This window comes from Tachypleus tridentatus, chromosome 8 (assembly GCF_004210375.1).
Source record: "Tachypleus tridentatus isolate NWPU-2018 chromosome 8, ASM421037v1, whole genome shotgun sequence".
Lineage (NCBI taxonomy): Eukaryota > Metazoa > Arthropoda > Merostomata > Xiphosura > Limulidae > Tachypleus > Tachypleus tridentatus.
The window spans coordinates 83,852,915-83,865,249 of record NC_134832.1 but is presented as its reverse complement, the minus strand read 5'-3'; the positions used below and the strand labels follow the sequence as shown (position 1 = coordinate 83,865,249).

Here is a 12,335-nt window from a genome sequence, read left to right as displayed (position 1 = left end):
TGCAAAATGACGGAGGAAGGACAAAACCTCTGAATTCACCCAAATATTTAGATTTTTTGTTTTTCCTATCATCTTAAACATTACAAGTTAGTCCAAATAATTTTCATTTAGTTTCAGAAAAGTATGATCTAGTCACTGTTCTTCTTGATTTAACTCAAACCTACACCCTTGTGGGGAATCTAACCCTGAAATATAGCGTCGAATCCCCAAAAATTTATCGCTAATCCACGTTGAGTACAGTAAGATTTAAAGCACTGAAACATGTTTTAAAAGAATGCCACTATCACGATAAAATAATAGAAAGATATTTCAACATAGTAAAATCTAATACTAAAGATAAAATAAAACGGGCGCATAAAAACTATTAATTGTTTTTATACACGTATTTTCGACATGTTAATTTTCATAATAAATATATTAAAAAAACAGGGGAAGTGGATCAGAACCTACAGATAGTATTTAAGAATGTGAAAGTAATTATAACAAGGATGAACAAAAAAAAATATAGATGATCAACTGTAGAAACTACGCATCGAATAAGAAAAGTACACTACCGTGTACTATAAGTGTCAACTATGAAATAATCGATATATAGAAAAGAATGTTTGTATTATAGCTTCCATCGGGGACATGTGAATTTGTATAAATTTCATTCTTGGTTACAGCTCAAAGTATATTATACCTGATACATTTTAAACAATATATAGGAAATTATTAATAACAGGAAATATCATTTATGAATGAAAACAAATCCAAATATTACGTGGGAAACTCAAACTTAAGACCAATACGCTTATTTGAATAGTTGCCTTGATACAAAATTTAAAAATCTAAAGGGATGTTTTTCAATGTTTATTGTTTTTGATCAAGTAATAACCAATTAAGAAGATTATATGACCCGGCATGGCCAGGTGGTTAAGGCACTCGACTCGTAATCCGAGGATCACGGGTTCGAATCCCCGTTACACCAATTATGCTCGCCCTTTCAGCCGTGGGGAAGTTATAATGTGATGGTCAATTCCACTATTCGTCCGTAAAAGAATAGCCTATGAGTTGGCGGTGGGTGGTGATGATTAGCTGACTAGTCTTACACTGCTAAATTAGGGACGGCCAGCGAAGATAGCCCTCGTGTGGCTTTGCGCGAATTCAAAACAAACAAACAAACAATGTTCTTGAACAATAGTTAATAATATATTAGAGATAGCGCTTACTGAAGTAATATTTCTTCAAATAAATACTTTACTGTACAACAAATCAACGTACATGTTAAAAAAAGAGTAATTTATTATTGCCTCTGTCATCGGAGATTACGTTTTCACCACTCCGCGTGAGTGTTTGTTTACTTATATGTATTTGCCAGCAAGGTTTCTCAAAAGCGGCTAAATGTTTTGGACTGTGCCTCAGATTAAAAGTGATTGGTTGATGGCGGGTCGAGGTCATAACAAGGCCTCAAAAATCCAAAAAATCCCAATCTCTTAATATAGGGACCGATTTTTCACACTATTTTCCCTCCATAACACATTTGAAAACGACCGAATATTGACGAAACTTGATGGACGTATGGAGAATATTAGTTCTTTTCGTCCTGCTAATAATGGACCGTTGAAAGCGATGGACACATTTTCGTATTTTATGAGAGCCAAATATGATCAATACTGCGAAGGTATGCATCCTTGTGGTATTGGGGGATCCATAAGGAAATGATGAAGATTCTCTACTAACTGACCCCACCACCGTTGAGTCCTACTAGGAGATGCACTACAGTGCCAAACATGAACGCTGCAGCAACACCAGGATTTTGTGAGCACCATACCCAAATATCAGCACCAGCCACAATGTCCACAACACCCGTTGAGAATGTCCAATATTGATACTCAGTTAACCCTAGCCCAAAAGGACCAGCCAACTAACCCTGGCGGGGTCCACCCCAGGTATCCCGTCTAATTTAAAATTAGATGTATGCATGGGTTATATAATATTGAGTAATTTATCTATTTATATCTTTATGAATTTTGATTTATTAACGTTTAACCACAGATTACACATTTTTTATTATTTTAAATTGTGATTTTATAAACTTTAAATTATTTTATAAAGTGATAATGGTTTAAATTGTTTTTAACTCTTTTTGTCATTCTGTACATTTCAGATGATCACACTTTTATACTACAAGTTTTAATACTAAACTTTGGTTATTTCAGACTGAAGAGTGGTCAAACCAACAGAACCAATTCTGAAGATTGTGTAAACTTAAACGACTTTACAAGTTGGGAGGGAGAATAAAACGAATTTTGGAAATTAATATATATAGGAAGTGACTTTCAAAAGAAAGTGACATATGTATGTGTGGGTCCCATTTTCTCACATGTAGCTCTAACCTAATTTCATTGCAATGTTTTTTTTTTTTTAAATTGCATGCGTGTTTATTCGCACGAATATTACCTACTACGTTTTCAAATCCATAAGAAGTGTTTAAACATGGTTGAGAATGCTACGTATAGCTACTTAACATTTAGTCCTTTATCGAATATATTAACTTATGTACAGTACATAATTTTCCTTATATCTCAAAAGTCCACTGTAACAAATATTCATACTCGTGATTTTAGGTGTTTCTAAACAGAATACATTAAATGAACGACAAAATGAGTTTTAGTGTTATCCAATGGAATTTGGTCAGTTGCCACTGGCCGTATGGATAAAGAAATCGAAATACGCTTAACCCCGCCTTTTGCAATTAATCACGTAGATGACCATGTTTCTAATTTGAGCTACCGTAATCTCCAAGCCGATCACTTAAGGTTAGGAGTGAAATTTTGCCAGTACTCACCGGTACAGTGACTTACTTGAGCTGCTTTGTAATTTTTATGGTTACACGAATTTTTTTTCTTTTTCAAGTACAGATCCACCTCATCAAACTGAATACCTATACTTGTCTTTTTTTGAGATTTTCACCACTGTTTTATGGATCAAAACACCAAAGGAAGCATATTCCTGTTACAATCTAAAAATGTAACCCATAACAACCTAAAGTTATAGAATTTCGAGCAGAGCAACTTAAGGGCTGTTCTCCCACAATCTCCCCTAATTTTTAACTAATAGCCCAAAAGAAAGGTAGCTAGTCAAACATCACGCCAACTCCTGGATTACTAATATCTAATCAAATAATGGGATATGACCGTCACTCTTATTGAATAACTACGTCTCCAAGTACGTACTATGGTTGTCCCATAGTTGCTTGTTATTAGGTCGTACTGGACTCTCATATTACGTCTGTAACATTGCTCTGATAAGAGAAGTCTCACGATAAAAACTACACAGAAAAGGTCGTGAAAACTCTTCAAAACAGTTGTAATGGTTATCGTTGTTTCATTATCAGATTTTAGAAGTTCGAAAAAAAAATTAGATGAAATGATGATTATAAGAGTATTAATTTGGTTTTGCAGTGTTAGCAAAAAATATTTGTCATTCACCGATTTTTATTCAGTTTCATTTCATAAATTAGAAGACACTTGCTAAGCACACACAAAATACTAATTTAGAATAAATCAACATATACAGGTTTATTTTTTGTACAAATATTGATTTACGTTGTTTATACTAATGAAGGTTTATACACATACAAATTTTAAATAAAATGACAATGAAAAGTCGCCAGGAAGTTTTGATTCGTTTGTTTCATCACAAGGATTTCTGTGACATTGGCCCGGCATGGCCAGGTAGTTAAGGTGCTCGACTCGTAATCTGAGGGTCGCGGGTTCACATCCCCGTCACACCAAACATGGTGGCCCATTCAGCCGTGGGGGCGTTATAACGCGATGTTCAATCCCACTATTCGTTGGTAAAAGAGTAGTCCAAGAGTTGGCGGGGGATGATGATAACTAGCTGCCTTCCCTCAGGTCTTACACTGCTAAATTAGGAACGGCTAGCGCAGATAGTCCCTCGTGTAGCTTTGCGCGAAATTCCAAACAACCCAAACCAAGCCATGTTACATTAGCCACAGCACCAATTATAATACACACATAAAACTCTGCTTTCTGCTGTAGTTAACGACGACCAATGAAAATTTAATAAGCATGTGCAAACACAACGAAGCATGGGCCGTAGAAATAGTAATAAAATCAGGCTTAATAAATGTATTTACATAGCATATTCACAAAGCCTTAATGAACAATTATTTTATTTTAGGTGTATTTAAAGCCATTTTATGACTTAGCTGTTAATTTGGCAGATTATAGTGATAATGAAATTCGAAGCTTGGTTATCGAAACGGGCACGGAGTAAACAGCTCATGTACTTAAAAACAGAGAAGCTGTATTACAGGATTTTATATAAAGGATGTTCAGAAGACAACGAGGATTTTTATTTAGTAGGTCAACCATATCAAAGTACAATCAACAAATATGCAGTGTTAAAAAATTCTGGAACTGCAGGCACTTAGACGAATTTTTAAGAATGAGTCCCAAATACTGTTCTTGTAATTCGAAACAAGTTTGGAATAACAGCAGGATTAACTCGACCTTCTCATGCTTTGACGGCATCACTCACTTATCTGAAATTAAGGAAAGTTGCAAGTCGCGTAAGGTTTCAGACTTTTCGAATACCCTGTACTTCAACAGTACCGAGGATGTGGATGAACCACATATTACCCCTCGACATAGTTCCTGATGCACTTCCTCTTAGGTTACGTGAGATTCATCACACCATCTGGATTAAACGCACGTGTAGCGTTACATATCCGACTGTATATAACAGCATCAGCTGTTCATGAGATGAAACCACCACTGTAGTCACTCATTAACTGTAGAGAAGTATAAATCTAACTGCCATTCTTCGCTTCTGTAAAGCACGCTGGTCAAAATCAAGATCATTCGCAGTTTACTCATATCTAGAAAATCCGTTTCGTTCTAAACTTATCTTTCAGTGTTTCGTGTGAGTTAACAGTGTTCGAAAACAAACAAACCACAAATAATACCTAAATTTAAGTTTACAAACATTCATTCGAACCGAGAGTGAGTTAGGCGGTCACGTGCTGTTCCATGTTATAAACTTGAAAACAGTTGGCATGTGATTTGATAGCGTGACTGAAAATATACGCTTTCAACTATTACCAAGAAATATACAGGAGAAAAAAAACCGTTTAGTAAATAGATGCTGTATTAATATAACTAGCGAAACCACAAACAAACACGGCATGCTAGGTTACTATCAGGAAATATACAGGATAAAAACCCAATTATTATAATGGTGCTGTGTTAATATAACCAACAAAAACACAAACAAACACGAAATGTAAGATTACTATCAGGAAATACCGAGGAGAAAAAACCCGTTTAGGAAATGGATCATCGCGTGAGAAAAAAAAAGGAAGAAATTAACATCACGTAAGTGTAATAAGCTATGTACACTTTCTTATTTTCGTTTTGCATTGAATTATAAAATGTGTAACAAACTTGTCTAACACTTACACTAGAACACAACAACTCCCAATGACAATAGTTATAATAACTATTCGACTCGTAATCCGAGTGTCGCAGGTTCGAATCCACGTCGCACCAAATATGCTCGCCTTTTCAGCTGAGGGAGCGTTATAATGTAACAGTCAATCCCACTATTCGATGGTAAAAGAGAAGCTCAAGAGTTGGCGGTGGGTGGTGATGACTAGCTGCCTTCCCTCTAGTCTTACACTGCTAAATTAGGGACGGCTAGCAAAGATACCCTTTGAATAGCTTTGCGCAAAATTCAAAACAAACAAACAAACAATAACTAAAACGAATTGGGAGGAAGAGGTCTCATGCACCTGACCCTCCTGGGTATTCACAACTTCTACCAAAATACCCATACAGAAAGCTCTAAAATGAATTAGAGCTATTAATGTACTTTTAATAGTCAAAGTTTTATTTCTCTTTTGCCACATTAATTTTGGTTTGGTTTGTTTTTGTTCCTAATTTAGCAGTACAAAACTGGAGGGAAGGCAGTTAGTTATCATCACCCACAGCCAACTCTTGAGCTACTATTTTACCAACAAATAGTGGGATTGAAAGAGCGAGCATGTTTGGTGCGACGGGGATTCCAACCCCCGACCCTCAAATTACGAGTCAAGTGTCTTAAACCACCTGGCCATGCCGGGTCTATTAATTTTTGAAGAAACTAAAAAAATTATGAAAAACAAAAATAAATTATGTAAAATTTGTTTTTCATAATTTCTTTAGTTTCTTCCAAAATTAATGTGGCAACATCAATAAGGCAACAGACACGTGCTTGTGTGCTAATCCGACCCCTCACAATGCCAGGTTTAGGTGTTTATAAGAAAGGTGATATTGCATAATTGTTACTAATGTGTTTTGATTTTAGAAACATAAAGTTTCAAGGGATGGTACCCTGCTGGGGAACGGTAAATATTCGGACTTGCGATGCTAAGAGCAGTGATTAGATTCCCATCGATGGACATAGCAGATAGCCCGACGTGGCTTCGCTACGTGAAAATCAGATTCATTAGATGGCTGCTTTTCTAAAGTCATAGAAAGAGATAACATTTCAGTTGGTTGATTTTTAAACTTCGCGCAAAGCTACACGAGGGCTATCTGGACTAACCTTCCCTAAATTAGCAGTGTAACACTAGAGAGAAGGCACCACCACCCACCGCCAACTCTTGGGCTAGTCTTTTACCAACAAATAGTGGGATTGACCAGAACATTATAACTTCCCCACGGCTAAAAGGGCGACCATGTTTGGCGTGACGAGAATTCGAACCTGTCGCCCTCGGATTACGAGTCAAGTGCCTTAACCACCTGCCATGCCAGGCCTAACATTTGAGTATAGAATTGGATTTAATGGACCTTTTGATTTTTCTAAATAACTGTCATGATATGCCTCTAATAGTATAACTGATAGAACTGCACGGGACTTCACTCTCTGTACCCGGGCACACAATGTTTTTTGACCGGCCCTGGTTGCATTACCTCAGGCTACTAGTATCATAGTTTCTTGGCTGTTTGTTTGTTGTAAATCACAAAGCTACACAATGGGATATCTTTTCTCATTTTTATAGCAGGTATTAAACTCGATTTTTAATGTTATAAGTCCACTGACTTACCACTGAGCGTACCTCCACCGAATCTCACATTTGGGATGTGTTCTTCTCCAGGGTTAGTGATGAGTGGTAGAATTCCCGGACACTCTTTCAACTAATTTATAATGGATGACTGGAGCGATGGATTGGGCTTTATATCAACCTTTAGTATTTTAACATTCACATCAATCAGGCATTTTTTAGGAGCAGATTCCCAGAAAACCCTTTAAGATACCTTTATTCTGAATACACCAAACGATTTCTCCCGATTTCTAGAATAGTTAAACATATTCTAATTATTTCCAGTCTACACTGTTTTTACGATTGACTATTTGTGAATATTTATGGCCTCCACCATCGAAACACTTTAATTTTACACATCATACAAGATAGCAAAGATCCTATAAGTTATGTATTTCATAACAACGGCATGAAGTGGCGCTCTCACAAACTACCACACCACAGTCCTTGTCAGCAATCACTCCTCTGTTTACAATGATGGCCGAGGAAGTTACGAACGAGCCCACATGGCACTGCAAAGTGCAGTGGACGTGGTTGCGGTCATGGCAGGATTCCTGTCCTAGTGAAACAACGGCGTAAGAGAGGAAACACGTAACATACGACTTCCACAGCGTCACAAACAAGGAAACAACACCGTTAGAGTAACAAAGCACTTTAACAAACCAGGCGCTTTTGTTGAACGAGCAGAGACGGGACTTGACAGGCTTAGTGAGAGACAGCAGAGCGAAGAAGTCTCCATAATGTGTTATCATACCCTTGCTATCCTTGCTGTGTGCCTCTTTGGTTGTCTATGTCAGGTAGAAGAATGAAGTAGAACAAGAAGTGGAAGAAAACGTGGTCGACGCCATCTTACCCACATAGATAATAAGAATCGCGATACACTTGTTGCATCTGTTCCTTTTAGCATCTCATGGACAAAGAGACAGAACTGGAACAGTTATACTCCATGATAATGTAGCAGAAGAGTAGAATAGAGATGGAATGGAAGATCAAATAACTTCCGAAACGTTTTCTAATTACTGTTTTATTTTCCTCATCACCTTATCATAATCAGATATTGAATGGGAATCAATAACACATTAGTCTCTAATATATGTTATGAGTTACTGTCGTGGAAGGGATGCACATCTCTTGTGAACTTTATCTACTTACCATCTGGTATTACAAGCATGAGATGTTGTGTCATGGAAAACTATATTCATTTTCAAATCATTCTCTTTAACGAACTTTTTTTAATAGAAAAAAACATATTCACAGAATGGTTAGAAACTATTTTCTTCTCCCAACCTGTAATTTTGGTCTGATTGACATGTGCATGCGCATCTGGTGCAAAGCAGTTTTCCGAATAATTCAGATGAATAAGTTGGTGACATCAAATCCTATATAAATAGAGGTTCACTGTGGTAAAAGACATTTCGAAACACCACAGATATAGAACTAATTAGTTTATATATCCAACGCTTCGTTTACTAATCTGCAGTCGTTTAGAAGAAGGTCTTGAGAAGAACTGTGTGTATCCAATAACACAACAGCCTTTCTAACAAGAATATTCTAGATCAAATCCCAGCCACTATCATCACAAACATCTCTTATTAGGGTGTCTATGAAGACAGCAGACAATTAGTAGCAGAAAAATATAATATGAACCAAATAATAATTAGTAAAAGTGAAGTAACTAATTAATAAATAGACTTAACTAAGCGCATATACTACTAACCATGACAAAAATTAATATCAGATCGTCACAGCCTTCTGCTAAGTACTTAATCGTTAATTCCATACTTAAAATCAACTTGACTTATCTGATACTTAAAAACTTCGTAATGAAATAAAAATTCAGGACTTTGTTAAGTGTAATGTATGCTAATTCTAAGAACTGGTGACTAAATGCGCAAAAGAATATCTTATGTTCTGTCAACCACATTATATAAGCCATATTCAGTGTCGACAAAGTCTTCCACCTAATAACAGGGCTCATCAGGGACTCTGTGATATGAGAGACACAGTAATAGACGAGAGTCATTTATATCACCAATTTCATGTACAGCAAATGTTATGGTGTGAACAAGCCATATTTAGCCGTAGTGGCCTTAGTTTCATTTTACGAAAGCTAATAACTCTATTTATAAATAATAAGCACATAGGAATAGAAAGAAGTTGAACTTACTGTACTCGCTAGGTGTGTAAGGCATTGAGGGTGAATGTCCAAAATGAGGGACACTAAGCGAACTTCTGTAGTTTGTAGAAATCGGCCCCACACCAACCATAGCCATGTTATTCATCCCATTCATGTTAGGATTCATGAAAGATTGTGGGCTTGACGATGGGACTACTGAATTATGGTTGGAATAATTATAATAGTTCTGGCTGCCATGCATGACAGGATGTAATACGTGACCTGTAGAAGAAACATGTCTCTTTGTCTTCTGCTGCTGCCTCTCAGGAGGTGTGTATTTCGAAGCTAGTATGGGCTTGTAGGTAGTTTGCATTTGAAGACGATAGCTCTGGTTGGCTGCTTTGGTTTGATAGTGATACATATGAGTAATAGCTACATCATCATTGGCAAGAATGCTTTCTTTCTTTTTTTGTGATCCCATTTCTTCTTTTACTTCCATTTCTTTTCTTCTGTTGATTTGAACCTTGGTTACTTCTGTGTACTGGGCCATTCCTACCTTCCCTAGACCAGTACCGGTAACGGCGTGATTGCTTTCACTCGAGGATGAAATGGTCTGCATCTGACAAGAAATAGGAATAATATCAGATGGAATAGTTGTCTGGACTTCCAGTGGGGTTTTCTGTTGTCGTCCCACTTCGAAACGATTGATTGACATATTTCGAATTTTCGCAGTTTTTGTTTGGTGTCTTTTGCCCTTAGAAACAGATGAAGTTTTTCAACCTTCATACACTCGTTCTTTTTGCGGGGCGTCACGACTAGTTGAGCATTGCATGTAGTCACGCGCATTTCACGCTCTTTGGTAGACTCGGTGATGCTGGAGTGTACAGAGACTACTCGTTCATATCGTACAGCTACTGGTGGACAAACTTTCTTCTCAAGTCTCTCTTTCCGCCACTGTTCCTGGCTATAACTGGCAGACAGAATTGCCTGTGCATTTAGATTTGCTATACGTTTGCAGGATTTCGTGTCAAATATCTCTCCATTCATGATCTCTCTCCGAATACGTTTTATTCTCTCTTTTTTCTTCTTTGCTATTTTGTTTGAATTGTTTTGTTTGTAATGGGTCTCTTTAGGTTCTGTTTTTCTTTTCTCTTCGTGTTTTCTGTGGTACAGAACTCCACCTCCATCCTTTACCCGGTCGCTTGTTTCCCCTGTCCCGTTACTACGGCAACCGTTTTCATAAAGCAAGTGGACCTTCGCCAGTGCATTTAGACTAGCCTCTCGTTGAGCTCTGCGGACACACCAATGACCACGTTTCATGTTTTGTATGATAATAAGAGCTTCACGGTTATCGGTATTTCTAGCTCGTAATTTGGAATTTTGTTTTTTATTATTTTTATTAGATGTGTAACTATTGACTTTTCTAGTACTGTTCGGTAACCCTTCCAATAACTTTCCACTCTTTCCACCACTAACCGACCGTGTTGTTGGCGTATATGTTGATAAATTCACACAGTCAACTACAGAGGAAACATCTTCAGCTTTGATATCAGAGTTACTTTCTGGCAGTACTGTTTTAGTGACACAAACTCCCGATGTAGTTTTGGATAAATCTGACTTTGTTTTAGGAGGAGAAATCGTTCTGTTATTTATCGCAGGCTTCTGCATTCCTGTTAAACAGTAAGCCATGTCTTCTTCTTTACAACATTCTCTGTTTCTGTTTTTCGGGAATTGCTTTTGAATTTTCGAAACACTTCCTTTTGATTCTGTTTTATGAGCCATCACATTTTTTTTTAACCCACTAATTTTTTTTTTTAGTGAGGCAAGCTTTCTAACAGAATTACTCGCCTTTTTCGAGGCAGCAGAATCCGCATTCGTTCTGGGATTTGGTTTACTTTTTAGTAGCTTATTGTCTAGCTTTGGTAATTTCTGTTTGCTAAATTCATCACCTTTTTCTCTTACGGTTAACGATCTCCTCTTCTGGGTGACCTTTCGGTTGGATTTCATCATTGTTTTACACACTTGCATCTTTATTTCGTCGTATCTGTCTTCACTTACTTGTGCTCTTGTCTATCATACCGAACGCTTCTCTTTCGTCTATGAATTACCACTCAGATCCAGCGTCGGTTTCCTACACAATAAAAGTGAAATGCGATTAATGTAGTTACGATAAGCTTAATATAAACAATATTAGTGTAATGTTTCACGATATTTGTGTTGATATCTGATGAGATACTCCCATTCATCATCATTATTGGTTAACGACATATCAAACATCCCAAACTCACCCTCATTTGTATCTCTCGACCAAAGTATACCAAACATTAAAAACACACTCATTCCGCAATAGGCAACTAAAGTGTCTAAGGCAAATGCGTACAATATAATTCACTTTTTCCTGCTTCAAAATGCAATTTATAATGGCACATTGCTTTGTAAAGTAAGCAACGATGTTATACTTATTATAAGGACTTAGTGAGTGTAAATAAGAATGTATAATAATAAATACCGACCAATAGCATCAGGCCAGTTGGGATGGAACAGACACAATTATATCCGTCTGTTGAAAACTGAGTTAGTGTGTTACAACAAGTATGCACTAATCGTGCAATTATAACACAACAGGTTGAAGTACACGTGGATGGACATGATGAACAACAGTTAAATATGGTTACAGTACATCATCAAATAGCTTAATGAACCTGCTGAACAACGTTACATGTGATTAAAGTACGTAAGTCAGTAACTGGATGAGCCCGCTTAACAACGTTACATATCATCGCATACATAAGTTAATAACTGAATGGGCATATTGAAAAGCGTAATATTTGGTTGCAAAAATTCAACTGATAATTAGATGAACGTCACGAATAACGTAACAGTTCAGCAGATAATAAATGAAACATGGTTAGCAAACAAGGAGGTTGTATTTTTATACCAGTAATACATCATGAATGAATTTCGAACATTTTGGACTTTCAGCCGAATTTGTATAAATGTGTGTAAATATGTTACTGTTATTAAATATAAATTTTAGGCCATAGCATTCTGTTTAATTAGTAAAAGAAAGAGTAGAAATAAATTTTCATCCGTGGCATAGCAGCTTATAGAATGGCTCTGAGTTTT

The 12,335-nt window shown here is 36.8% G+C and overlaps 1 pseudogene across 1 annotated transcript in view; it reads right to left on the bottom strand.

The window, feature by feature from the left end:
* Window positions 1-12,335, bottom strand: part of LOC143222813 (uncharacterized) — a 109,121-nt pseudogene that overhangs the window by 34,547 nt on the left and 62,239 nt on the right. The window contains exon 2 of the transcript XR_013012510.1: window positions 9,261-11,340. The product of XR_013012510.1 is annotated as an uncharacterized LOC143222813 (transcript). The remainder of the gene's footprint in view (window positions 1-9,260; window positions 11,341-12,335) is intronic.